This window comes from Musa acuminata, chromosome BXJ2-5, assembly GCF_036884655.1.
Source record: "Musa acuminata AAA Group cultivar baxijiao chromosome BXJ2-5, Cavendish_Baxijiao_AAA, whole genome shotgun sequence".
In the NCBI taxonomy this organism is placed as follows: domain Eukaryota; kingdom Viridiplantae; phylum Streptophyta; class Magnoliopsida; order Zingiberales; family Musaceae; genus Musa; species Musa acuminata.
The window spans coordinates 26,702,877-26,716,716 of NC_088342.1; positions in this window are offsets into that span (position 1 = coordinate 26,702,877).

A 13,840-nucleotide genomic window follows, 5' to 3' on the forward strand; every position below is an offset into this window, starting at 1 on the left:
TCCTCAAAATAGCCATTTGAATGCATCTTCTTCCGAAATTTCTTTACCCAAAGAATAGAAGTATGTAGATGCTCATCCAAAGGAGCTAATTATAGGAGATACAACAAAAGGGGTTCAAACTCGTTCTTCTTTCAAGAATTTTTGTGCTAACGCCGCTTTCCTTTCTTAAATTGAACCTAAATGCATTTACGAAGCCTTAAAAGATGATTTTTGGGTCATTGCAATGCAAGAAGAATTGAACCAATTTGAGAGGAATGAGGTATGGAAGCTTATTCCTAGACCAAGTGAATTGCAACAGGTTCTGGTATGATCAATGATAAAATCTTTGTATGATAAATTATGTGCTTCAAGTCTCATTCTCTTTTTGTTGATGACAAAGGGGGAGAAAATTGATGACTTGTATTATTTTAATAGCATGACTTATATGAATTGCAAAAGCTTGTGTGATATGAATGTCTTATATGCCTTGCAAAATCCTTGAGAATATCACAAGATTGATTGATCATATTGAAAGCATGCCTTACATCGATATCATGAAATTCATGTTGAAAATCTTTATCTCCTATCGTAGTAAAAATTGTCCCATATCATTTGACTTATGATTTTCATCGAAGTTTCGCATTTACTATTGCTTAATGAGAATAACGATAAGCTCTACGGTTAGAACTTATCGGTTTATGCTTGAATTCAATAGATGAAATTCAAGTGTTTTCATCTTCTCATAATATGGCATATAGATAGGGGGAGTTATGTTTAACTCCGTCATCAATTGATTGTCATCATCAAAAAGGGGGAGATTGTTGAATCTCAGATTTTGATGATGAAATCAATTAATGGGTTAATTGATCTAATCCATATTATTGAGTTAAGTGTGCAGGATTCACTACGATAACCAGAAAACACAAAGCAAGAATACCGGAGTCAAGATCGATGGACGTTTAAGAGTCCGAAGAATCGTCGGAGATACTACCGGAACCAACCGAGAAGAAATCGGGAACCTATCGGAATTTTCGGAAGTTCGCCGAAGAGATCGTCGGAGGTTCACGGAGATCACCGAGAAGGCTCGGCTACTCGTTAAAGTCATCACAAGATCGGGAGCTTGATGGGAGTCCGTCGGAAGAAGCTCGTCGGAAAGCTCGCCGAAACAAGACTCGACGTTCGCGGTTGAAAGCTTGCTTAGGATGTGTTTTTGTTATGTAGTTCACTTGTAATTAGGATTATGATTAAGAGATAATCCTATATCCTGGTTATGGGCCAACTGGGCCCAAAGTCAGATATGGTTTGGGCTTAAATTAAGCCAAACCAGTGAAATCGGAGAGCCAGGCGGTGGCACCGCCCAGCACCCGAGAGCTGGGCGGTGACACCTCCTTGGCTGGGCGGTTGCACCGTCCAGCACCCGAGCGCTGGGCGGTGGCACGTCCAGCATTCGGGAACCTAAAGAGAATTCAAAATTTGGAGCCCAAATTTGAATCCTCTTGAGGCCTATAAATACCCCTCAAATCTCAACTGAGGTTACAACTTTTGAGAAGCATTTTGATTGAGAGAAAAGTCTTAGAAAGTCTTAGCAAGTCTTGTTTTCAATTTGCTAGAGAGTTCTCCTCCTTCTTTCTTATTGAAAATTTGTAAGAGGTTGAGCTGTTTGTAAAAAGTTGTAAGAGGGGTATTGACCCTTCCATTTCAAGAGATTTGCTAGTGGAAGGTGGGAGCCTCATCGAAGAGGGGCCTCGTAAGTGGATGTAGGTCATTTGACCGAACCACTCTAAAATCGGCGTAATCTCTGGTTTGTATTTCAATATTGCTATTTACATTACTGCAAATCTTCTTACTACTTTAGTTCCTTATTACCCTTGCTGCGCAACTTCAAGAATACGCCTTCAAGTTAAGCTTTTCAAGTTCCGTTCTTATCGTACGAAAGATTTTTCTAAAACCGAAGTTTTAATCCGCTGCACTAATTCACCCCCCCCTCTTAGTGCCGCTCTGATCCTAACAGGAGCCTCATTGAAGAGGGGCCTCGCAAGTGGATGTAGGTCATTTGACCGAACTACTTTAAAATCGGCGCAATCTCTGGTTTGCATTTCATTACTACTATTTACATTACTGCAAACCTTCTTACTTGCTTTATTTCATTACTGCTATTTCCTCATTTCCTATTTACATTACTGGAAGGTGGGAGCCTCATGATGTAGGTCATTTGACCGAACCACTTTCCTCTATTTTCAGTACAACTTTGCGAATACGCTTTCAGGTTAAGCACTTCGGATTCCGATTTTTATCGTACGAAAGATTTGTCGAAACCAACGTTTTAATCCACTTCACAAATTCACCCTCCCCCTCTTAGTGCCGCTCCGATCCTAACAGTGTTGTCCTAAGAGATAGGTAGACATTCTTTCTTCTTCATCTACTTATATATTGTTGTAAAATAATCTAACAAGTCTTGGATAGATGGGTTCACTAATTTGTAAAATAAAGAGTAGATCTAAGTTTGCAAACCATTGGATTGTCTCTAAGTCTCTTAGTTCATTTAAATCTACATGTTTTCCCTTATTGACACCCCTAAGTTCGAAAGAGGAAAACTTTTCAGCATAATATTTTGAATCAAAAAGGGTAAGATCAAAATCCTCCACTAATCTCCTCTTCCCTTTGTCCCTTGAGGATCTTCTAGACCCCATAACTACTGCTATTTAAGAGGATAGTAAGGAGCAAGAGTAAATGAATCAAAAACAGAATTTAAGGGGTTCTTAGAGAATACCTTAGTGAGATCTTCAATAGAAGGAGAGATTGTTGATATTTTGCTTAAAAATAAGGAGTATTTGGGATGCTATAAGGGGTGAAATGGAGGTGGCGAAGCTTTGGAAGAGTAAAGAGGGGAAGGGAGTGAGTTGGGGTCCGTTCCACCACCGGCCCTAGCTCGGGTTAAAAAGAGGCAGAGTTGCGGGCGGTTGCACCTCTTGCTGGGGCGGTGCAACCGCTTGCAACACATGACAGCCGGAGGTGCTACCTCCAGTTGGGGCGGTGCCACTGCTTACAGGCGGTGAGCACTTGTTCTGACTACAGTGTGATATGATTTGAATGTTTTTGATTTGAGAAGAATTTTTATTTACAGCAATCAACTTTACTTACGTAATTACGTAAGAATTTTTCATTGTAAGATAAGAAATTTTGCATGATCAAGATAGATCTTGTGACGTGCATACTCTAAATGTTGTACACATGTTTGTGACAGATTGTTCAGGTCTTGCAAGTTCATGACAAACTTAGTAAGTTCATGATATAGTTGGATTTGAAAGTAACGAACGGATGAAATCAATGAGTTCGAAAATCTAGAGGATATGTGAAGTGAGAATCATGGGTTTCCAATTTTGAGAGATCGAATAGGATTGTATCTATATCACATTTGTAATTTTAATTTTCTAATCCTCTTCTGTTATTTAGGCTAGAGAGCATCGCAAGTTCTTTTTGGATCTCGGGTCATGAATATCGATAATCCAAAGAGCAGGATATTATTTCTTGCTCCCAGCTTAAAATGTTTTATGTCTTTACAAGAAAGGATGATCTTTAGGTATCCATATGCTTTTTGGTGCCTCACAAATAGATCTACATTGTTTATCATGTTGCATAGAATTTATCATGGTTCCTTTAGGAACCCAAATTAATTTGTTCGGACTAATTTTCTTGAATGGACAATAATGCGTCTTGTGTCCAAGTTTGCAACAAAAGTTGCATTTGCTTTAGTGTCGAACATGTAAGATGGGGCCTTTTATGAAGGTGGTTGGATTTTGGTGAGGACTTCTCACAAATCCGATTCCACTTCTTTTGGGAACGTGACCCTTGTTTGCAAGGATCATGTTCAAGGACTTGCTACCAACCTCGAATTTCTTCAAGGTGTCCTTAAGTAGCAAGTTTTCCTTTTGGATAGTTTCTATATCATGGCATTTTATGTATGAACCTAAACTATCATGATATTCAGCTTTTAACTTATCGAAATTACAAGTAAGACTATCATGCTCCTTTTTTAGCAATTTGTATTTTCTACTAATAATCTTGCATTCATCAAATAAGTCATGGAAGACATTTAATAATTCATCAAATGATAAATCTGCATCTATTAAATTCGTTACCTCCTCTCCGATGGCTGTTAAGGCGTAATGAGCAACTTGCTCAGTGTTGGACTCCTCTTCTTCGGACACGCTCGAGTCATCCCATGTTGCTTTGAGCGCCTTCTTCTTTGATGTTCTCTTTTTGACTTGGGGACAATCACTCTTGTAGTGTCCCAGCTTTTTGCACTCATAGCAAATAACTTGGTCCTTTTTGGGTTCAAGTTTATTTTTTGTGTAATTCTTAAACTTGTTTCTTTTAATGAATTTTTTAAATTTTCTTGTTAGAAGTGTCAAGTCATCGTCACAGTCCTCTTCACTTGAGTTTTCTCTCAAGTGGTCTTCTGAAGTTCTAAGTGCCATATCCTTCCTGTTCTTTGGAAGGATGTCTTCTTGCTCTTCATGAGTTTTGCAAGTCATCTCGTAGGTCATTAATGACCCGATTAGTTCTTCAAGAGGGAAGTTGTTTAGATCTTTCGCCTCTTGAATAGCAGTGACTTTAGGATCCCAACTTTTAGGAAGATATCTTAGAATCTTATTTACGAGCTCAAAATCCGAAAAACTTTTTCCGAGTCCTTTTAGACCGTTGACTACATCCGTGAAACGGGTAAACATATCGCCAATGGTTTCACTCGGCTTCATCCGGAAAAGTTCGAAAGAATGTAACAGAAGATTGATTTTTGACTCTTTCACTCTACTTGTGCCGTCGTGAGTCACTTCGAGTGTGTGCCAAATATCAAATGCGATTTCACAAGTTGAAACATGGTTAAACTCGTTTTTATCAAGTACACAAAATAAGGCATTCATGGCCTTTGCATTAAGAGCGAAAGCCTTTTTCTCCAAATCATTCCAATCGATCATTGGAAGAGAAGACTTCGAAAAACCGTTTTTGACAAGATTCCAAAGTTCAAAATCCATAGAAATAAGAACCTCATTCGGGTCTTCCAATAGGTATAGTCCGTCCCACTGAACATGGGTGGACGTGTAATAGAATGGCCCTCTTGGTTTCCGGCGTATGCCATCTCTCTTGAGTTTTAATCCGTTTGATAGTTAACCCCGCTCTGATACCAATTGTTAGGATTAAGAGCACTAAGAGGGGGGGGGGGAGTGAATTAGTGCAGCGGAAAACCTTCTACGATTAAAAGAGAAACTGCGTTCGTTCGTTAAAAGTGATTTTGGTAAGAAAACCGATTCGTAAATCACTTTAACTTTTGTTTAAGCGAGATGCAGCAAAGATGTAAATACAATTTGCAGTTATGATTCTAATCAGATAGTAGGCGAAACTGAAATATGATATTCATACGAAAAAACTGATTTACGTCTAGATGCTGATTCGTAAATCACTTGATTAAGCGAGATGCAGTTTAAGCAAGGATATAATGGTAGTTTGCAGTTATGATAGAAATCAAAACGTAAACGCAAACCGAAATATGATGATCGTACGATGAAACTGATTTAAGTCTAAACGCCGATTCGGAAAGTGCAAAGCTTGAAACCCGATCGTATATGCGCAGAAAGCAGTAAGCTTTTGAGGAGGTTTGCAGTAAAGATTATATGCTCAAAGTAAATGCAAACCGAGATTTAGAGTGGTTCGGTCAATCTTAACCTACTCCACTTTTGGCTTCCTCCACCGACGAGGTCACCGATGTCAACTAGAGGCCTTCCTTCAATAAGCGAAGGCCAACCACCCTTTTATAGTTTCACTCCTTTTGACGGGCTTAAGAGACAACCCTTACAGAATTTTCTCTCCTCTCTTTAAAGCTCAGAACTTGGAAGAAAAGAGGGAGAAGAACTTTTGGCCTTTACAACAATTTTGAGCTCTAAAAATCACAGAACAAGATTAGGATTTCGGTGTATATGAGTGCCCTTTCAGTGCTCAATGGGTGGGGTATTTATAGGCCCCAACCCAGTTTGAATTTGGATCTCAAAACTATCAATTCCCAAAATTTCGGGATCTAGCGGTTGCACCTCCTGATTGAGGCGGTTGCACCGCATGGCAGAGCTCGAAGACTGAGCCTTTGGGCGTTGTCACCTCCTGTCAAGGGCGGTTGCACCTCCTGCCAGAGCTCGAAGACCGAGCTCAAGCGGTGCCACCGCCTGACTGAGGTGGTTGCACCTCCTGGTAGAGCTCGAAGACTGAGCTCAGGCGGTGCCACCTCCTATCAGGGGAGGTTGCACCGCCCAATCTCTCTCGGAGACTGAGCTCAGGTGGTGCCACCTCCTGGCTGGGGCGGTTGCACCGCCCAGTCTCGCTCAGAGACTCAGCCCAAGCAGTGCCTCCTCCTGGCTTGGGCGGTTCAACCGCTTGGCAGAAATCAGGGTCCGAATGGGTTGATCCATTCGACCCAATTTGGATTTTTCAGGGGCCCAATTGCCCCAAGATTAAGTTAATGGGATCACCTCCCATTTCCAACTTAATCATTGTGCTAACTACGATATTTCCTAAGACATTTACTGCAACTTGCTCTGGTGCGTCAATCGCTTCTTCCGGCGAGCTTCCGGCGAACTTCCGTCGATCATCCGATGAACCCTCGGTGATGCTCCTGCGGACTTCCGACAAACTCCTGGACTTGCGACGATCCACTTGGCGAGTTCCGACGAGCTTCTTTGGCAAGCTCATGGACTTCTCGGATTTGTTCCCGTAGAACCTCTAACGACTATCCGAACTTCCGTCGAACTCTCGAACTCCCAACGTGATCATTGTCTTGACTCCGGCGCAACTCCTGCTGCATATCTTACTTTCATCATAGTTAATCCTGCACACTTATCTCAACATATAGATTAGATAACAAATGACAATTGACTTCATCATCAAAATCCGAGATTCAACAGGCACCACAACACCGGGTAACCCAAAAGCAATTCAAATTTGGAGCCTAAATTTGAATCCTCTTGGGGCCTATAAATACCCCTCAATTCTCGTTAGAGACAACACCTTTTTGACAAGTTAGAAAGTGAGAAAAAGCTCTAGCAAAGTCCTGTTTCCAATAACTTAAGTACTCCCTCCCTCTTTCTCTTTGAAAAATCTATAAGAGTGTGAACCACTTGTAAGAAGATTGTAAGAGGGGTATTTGGTCCTTCCCCTTTAAAGTGATTTGCTAGTGGAAGTTAGGAGCCTCATCGAAAAAGGCTTCGAAAGTGGATGTAGGTCATTTGACCGAACCACTATACATCGTGGTATTCCTTGAATGTGTGTATTTAATTTTCTGAACCATTTCTTTACTTAGCTACAAATCATTTGGTTTTCATATCCCTACTCTTGATTACCTTTACTCGAGCTATTTTAGCTAAGTCATCATTCATCAAATCGAAATCTCTACATATTTATGAAATCGATTCAAAATTATAAGTTTTAATCTGCTACACTAATTCACCCCCCCCTTTTAGTGCCACTCCAATCCTAACAATTGGTATCAAAGCAAGGCTCACCCTCATATTTAGTTTAATCCCCAAGAGAAATGGCTTACTTCAGCATGCAAGAGAGTCACTCTATTACACGTCCGCCTATGTTTAATGGGTTGGATTACATGTATTAGAAGACTCGTATGAGGATCTTCCTTATATCCATGAATTTTGAGCTTTGGAATATTATTAAAAATGGATTTAAAAAATCTTCTCTTCCGATGAGCGAATGGGATAAATCTGAGAAGAAGGTTTTTGCTTTAAATGCAAAGGCTATGAATGCCTTGTTTTGTGCACTTGACAAAAATGAATTTAATCGCATTTCGATTTGTGATTTGGCTTTTGATATTTAGAAAACTCTTGAGGTCACTCATGAAGGCACTAGCCGAGTGAAAGAGTCCAAAATCAAGATTCTTGTGCATTCTTATGAACTTTTCCGGATGAAACCAAGTGAGTCCATCGGAGACATGAACACTCATTTCACGGATGTCATCAATGGACTCAAAGCTCTTGGTAAAGGTTTTTCTAACTTTAAACTAGTAACTAAAATTTTAAGATCCGTTCTAAAGAGTTGGGATCCAAAGTTTATGGTCATTCAAGAGGCCAAGGACCTTAAAACATTTTCTCTCGAAGAACTTATTTGATCTCTAATGACCTACAAAATAAACAATATGGCAAAAAGGGAACTTGAGAATAACTTTCCAAAGAACAGGAAGGATTTGGGACATAGAACATTTGAAGACCACTCGAGCATAAGCTCAAGTGATGGTGAACTTCAATTACAATTGAAACAAAAATTAAAAAACAAAAAAAACGAAATTACTTGCTTTGAATGCAAGAAGAAGAACAAAAATTGGGATGAATCAAGCTCCTCTGAAGACGAGGAGAAAATAAAAAAAGGCGAGGTGGCAAACTACGCCTTAACCACTTTCAATGAAGAGGTAATCGAAACCCCCTTAATTTATTTTGAAATTACTTGATGTTTTCCATGATGTATTTTCTTTTTTTTAGAATAATTATTTTTCTTAAAAATTATATGTTTAAAAAATTAAAAATGTAAAAATATGATCATGATCGTAATTTTAAAAAAAATAATAATAATTGCATATTTTATGTTAATGGTATAAAATATTAGATTTAAATCTAATGATCATATGTTTGTTTTCTTAAGAAGAAAAAATATGTATATTGATGATTTCCGATTTTGATTGAAACGATACTTGATGTCTTAATGAAAATATTAAGAAGTTTAATATCATGCTTAATGATGATACATGACTTTTGTATGGAAAACTAAGTATGAAAAGATAGATTCACCTAAAAAGAAAAATGCATGACTACAACAAATAACAAAATTATTTTGGTTGAAAATACTGTTAGGATCGAGAGCACTAAGAGGGGGGGGGGGGGGGGGTGAATTAGTGCAGCGGAAAACTTTCTGCGATTAAAATCGAAAGCTGCGTTCGAACGATAAAAATAACTTCTATATGAAAGTTGATACTAATCAAGGTTAAAGTCAAACTAAGCAGGCAGTTTGCAGCTATGGTGAAAACCAGAATATCGGCGTAAACTGAAATCCGGCGTTCGTACGAAGAAACTGATTTACGTCTAAATGCTGATTCGTAAATCACTTGATTAGATAAGATGCAGTTTAAGCAGGAGTATAAAGGCAGTGTGCAGTGTTGGTAAAGCTCAAAACGTAAATGCAATCTACAATATGATGATCATGCGAAAAAGCAGATTTATGTCTAAACGCAGATTTACGTCTAAACGTAGATTTACGTCTAAACATTGAAACTTGTTCGTAAAATCACATAGGGCAGTAGCTATTGAGAAGTTTGCAGTGAAGGTAAAATGCTCAAAGGAAATGCAAACCAAGATTTAGAGTGGTTCGGTCAATCTTGACCTACTCCACTTTTGGCTTCCTCCACCGACGAGGTCACCGACGTCAACTAGAGGCCTTCCTTCAATAGGCAAAGGCCAACCACCTTCTTACAGATTCACTCCTTTTGACGGGCTTAGGAGACAACCCTTACAGAAGTTTTCTCTCCTCTCTTTACAACTCAAACTTTGAAGAACAGAAAGAGGAGAACTAGCAGATTTGAGCTCTAAGAACCACAGAAAGACAGTAAGATTTCGAGTGTGTGTTCTGTGCTTTCAGTGCTAAATGGGTGGGGTATTTATAGGCCCTAACCCAGTTCAAATTTGGAGCTCAAATCTGTCAATTCCCGGAATTCCGGGATCAGGCGGTTGCACCTCCTGACTGGGGCGGTTGCACCGCTTGGCAGAGCTCGAAGACTGAGCCTTTGGGCGGTGCCACCTCTGTCAGGGGCAGTTGCACCTCTCTGCCATAGCTCGAAGACCGAGCTCAGGCGGTTGCACCGCCTGACTGGGGAGGTTGCACCGCCTGGCAGAGCTCGAAACTTGAGCTCTGACGGTGCTACCTCTTGACAGAAGAGGTTGCACCGCCCAGTCTCGCTCGGAGACTGAGCCCGGGGCGGTGCCACCTCTTGGCTAGGGCAGTTGCACCACCCAGTCTCACTGGGAGACATAGCCTGGGCGGTGCTACCTCCTGGCTTGGACGGTTGCACCTCCCACAGCACTCAGGGTCCGAATGGGTTAATCCATTCGGCCCAATTTGATTCTTTCAGGGGCCCAATTGACACGGGAGTGTCTAATTTGCTACAATCTGCTCATATGGATTATACTGATAATATGATATTTTTTTCAGCCAACAATATTGCTACATAATCTTCAACTCAGCCTACTCAGATAAGACAGCTCATCAGCATATCCCCAACACAAAGGAATACATTAATGGAGTTGGTTGGCAGTTGTAAAGCTGTATCATGGTACTTTTCTTCATGGCTAAGGAATTCATTAATGGAGTTGGTTGGCAGCTGTAAAGCACTTAATTTCGAAATTTCCTATGCCTGAAGGGTTGTTTCATGCACTAGTATTTATTTTGGGGTTTAGGGCTTAGAAAAGAATTTAGAAAACTGAGGATATTGGCAGAAGCTCTCTTGGAGTGCTCTTTTGAACTCTGTATCTCTTGGATGCGTCCTTGAGTGGTGAGTCTTTCGCTTTCAGTTCTGTATCCTTGTTTATTATCATTAGGGTGGTGATCTTCTATATCCCTTTTGATTTTTAAACTTGGTGGTGAGCTATATATCGTTTTATCAAAGTTTCTTCAAAAGTGCGTTCCTTGCCTTTTGTGACATTTTCTATCTGAACAACTGTTATATCGGTTTTCTATCGACATCCATTCTGCATTTTTTCCCTCCCCGGTATCACGGTGCCACCTCTTGGCTGGGGCGGTTGCACCGCCCAGTCTCGCTGGGAGACATAGCCTGGGCGGTGCTACCTCCTGGCTTGGGCGGTTGCACCTCCCACAGCAATCAGGGTCTGAATGGGTTAATCCATTCGGCCCAATTTGATTCTTTCAGGGGCCCAATTGCCCCAAGATTAAGCTAATGGGATCACCTCCCATTTCTAACTTAATTAATGTGCTAACTACAATTATTTCCTAAGACATATTCTGCAGATTGCTTCGGTGCGTCAATCGCTTCTTCCGACGAGTTTCCGGCGAACTTCCGTCGATCATTCGACGAACCCTCGGTGATCCTCCTGCGGACTTCCGGCAAACTCCTGGACTTGTGACGATCCACTTGGCAGGTTCCGACGAGCTCCTTTGGCAGGTTTCGACGAGCTCTTTTGGCAAGCTTCTGGACTTCTCGGATTTGTTCCCGCAGAACCTCCGACGACTGTCCAAACTTCCGTCGAGCTCTTGAACTCCCAACGATCATTGTCATGACTCTAGCGCAACTCCTGCTGCATGTCTTACTTTCATCGTAGTTAATCCTGCACACTTATCTCAACACACAGATTAGACAAACAATTGACAATTGATTTCATCATCAAAATCCGAGATTCAACAAATACCTTATGCTCAATGAAACCATGATTGATGAATACGCTTTATGTTTAATGATTTCTTTGTTTTGAATGTCCTATCATGATGAATATTTTGAAAATAAATGAAATCATATTTGATTTGAAGTAATGCATAATGATCATGCTTAATGAGTTTTCTTTCGAAATAATGCATAATGAGCTTTGTGATTTATGGATTATCGATTTCCATGATAATAAAAGTGGCTTTTTTGGTTAAAAAATTATGCATGTTTTAATTTGACATAAATGAAATAGGCATGCTTATATGAAATAGTGTAAGTGTCATGCTTGACGATTGTACACTTAATGACGCATAAAGTTATAATGAAAATATTAAAATTTTGATACCAAGATTTTACGATTTTATGCATGAGATTTTAAAGTTATACATGATGATTTTTGTGGTTTATTGATCATGATGATTTTCATGACAAAATTTATTTTTCGATCCTAAACGTTGATGCATGGTTTGAACATAAGAACAAATATTTGAGCATGCTAATATAAAATCAATCATATAAATTGAAACAACTAAAAACAGGAAAGTATTTTTCTTAAAAAAAAATTTTCTCTATCTTATTGACTTTAATGAATCTATTTGATCATCTTAAAAGTGATTTTGATGATTTGAATGAGTTTCATCTAACCATGGTTTTTATGTTGATTTTTGAAAAATATAACTTGAAAATTTATTTTATAAATCAAGATTGTCTATTATGATTCTTTCTTTTCACTATTTGAGTTATTCAAAAAGAATCATAATATGTCTCTTGATATTTAAAATTTATGTTCACTATTTATGCATCTTATCACCAAAATTCTTTTTGATATTCTTCATGTGATGATACGAATGCATGAAACACTTATGACATGATTTTTATACAATTCCGTGTATTCATGAAATATATATCTCATCACCCAATTAATTCTTCTTGATGTTTCTAATGTGATGAAATGAAATTATGCATGAAATACATATGAGAAGTTAATGATCATGCATGATAGGATGTAATGAACTTTGACATTTAGATACCATCAATTGAAAAGCTATGATCACGTTGCCAAAATGATGTATCATGAATGCTTGAATTTCATGTATGATATGCTCATAATGATGATTGATTGATTTGTATCATGCATGAAAAATGAAATATATGGTTTTGAAATTGTGCATGTTTGACTTTGAAAATATGATGATGCATAATGATGATATTATGTAATGAAAATATTAAACATTTTGAAACCATGTTTTAATGTCATGCATAATGATCATGCTTAATAAATTTCAAAATTATGCAAAGTGATTTTTAAGTAATTTATGGATTATCGATTTTTATCATGATAAAATGTTACATTTTCGGTTTTAAGTATGATGTATGTTTTCACACAAAAAACTTGAGCATATTGATTTGAAATCATGTTTAATGGTTTTATAATTTAAAATTATGCATGATGAATCTTGCGATTTACGGATTAATGATATTTACTATAATGAAAGTGCCTTATTGATCTTTGTCATAATAAATCTTACACTTTTGGTTTTAAACATTATACATGTTTTTATTTGACATAAATAAAATAAAATCATATGATTTGAAACAACTAAAAAAAGGAAACTATTTTTTTTGAAAATTATTTTTCTCTATCTTATTGATCTTGATGATTATTATGATAAATATATGTATACCATTTTGAATCTCTTGAAAGTAATGTTGAGATTTTGATGAATTTGATGATTTGAATTTGAATGAGTTTGTATTCAAATCATGATCTTGATTTCTTGGATTTACTACTTGAGATTTATTTTTAATCACGATCTCTTCTTTGTATACCTACAATTTTTGTTATTTATAAAAAGAAGAGAATTGATAAAATGAATCAGGTCTTTTGTAATTCAAGAGGTTTTATCTTTTATGACATGATGCCATTGGATTTATGGCTTGTATGCCTTGAAATAATCGAAATATTTTGCACTATTTTTGTTCTTCCCTTATTCTTTCTTGTTTATAAGATAAAATGGAGAAAAGTTATGATCATATATGGCAGGATGCAATTTGATAGATTAAAACAATGATGATTTGAAATATTTATAATTTAATATGATGCATATTTTTTTATTATGATGATGTATGTGATGTATTACATATGATGTGTCTCATGAATGCTTTAAATGATAAATGTTTGGTACCAACAATTATGAAGTGGTAAATACTTAAAAATATTGATTTAATGTTCGGTATCATGAATACTTTATTACCATACATGAAAATAGTGATAAATATTTTGAAAATAAATATTTGTATCATATTAGATGATTTTATATTTTGTGCATGATGAGTTATAGCGATAATTGAAACAATGATTGAAATAATATGAATGATGATTTGAAA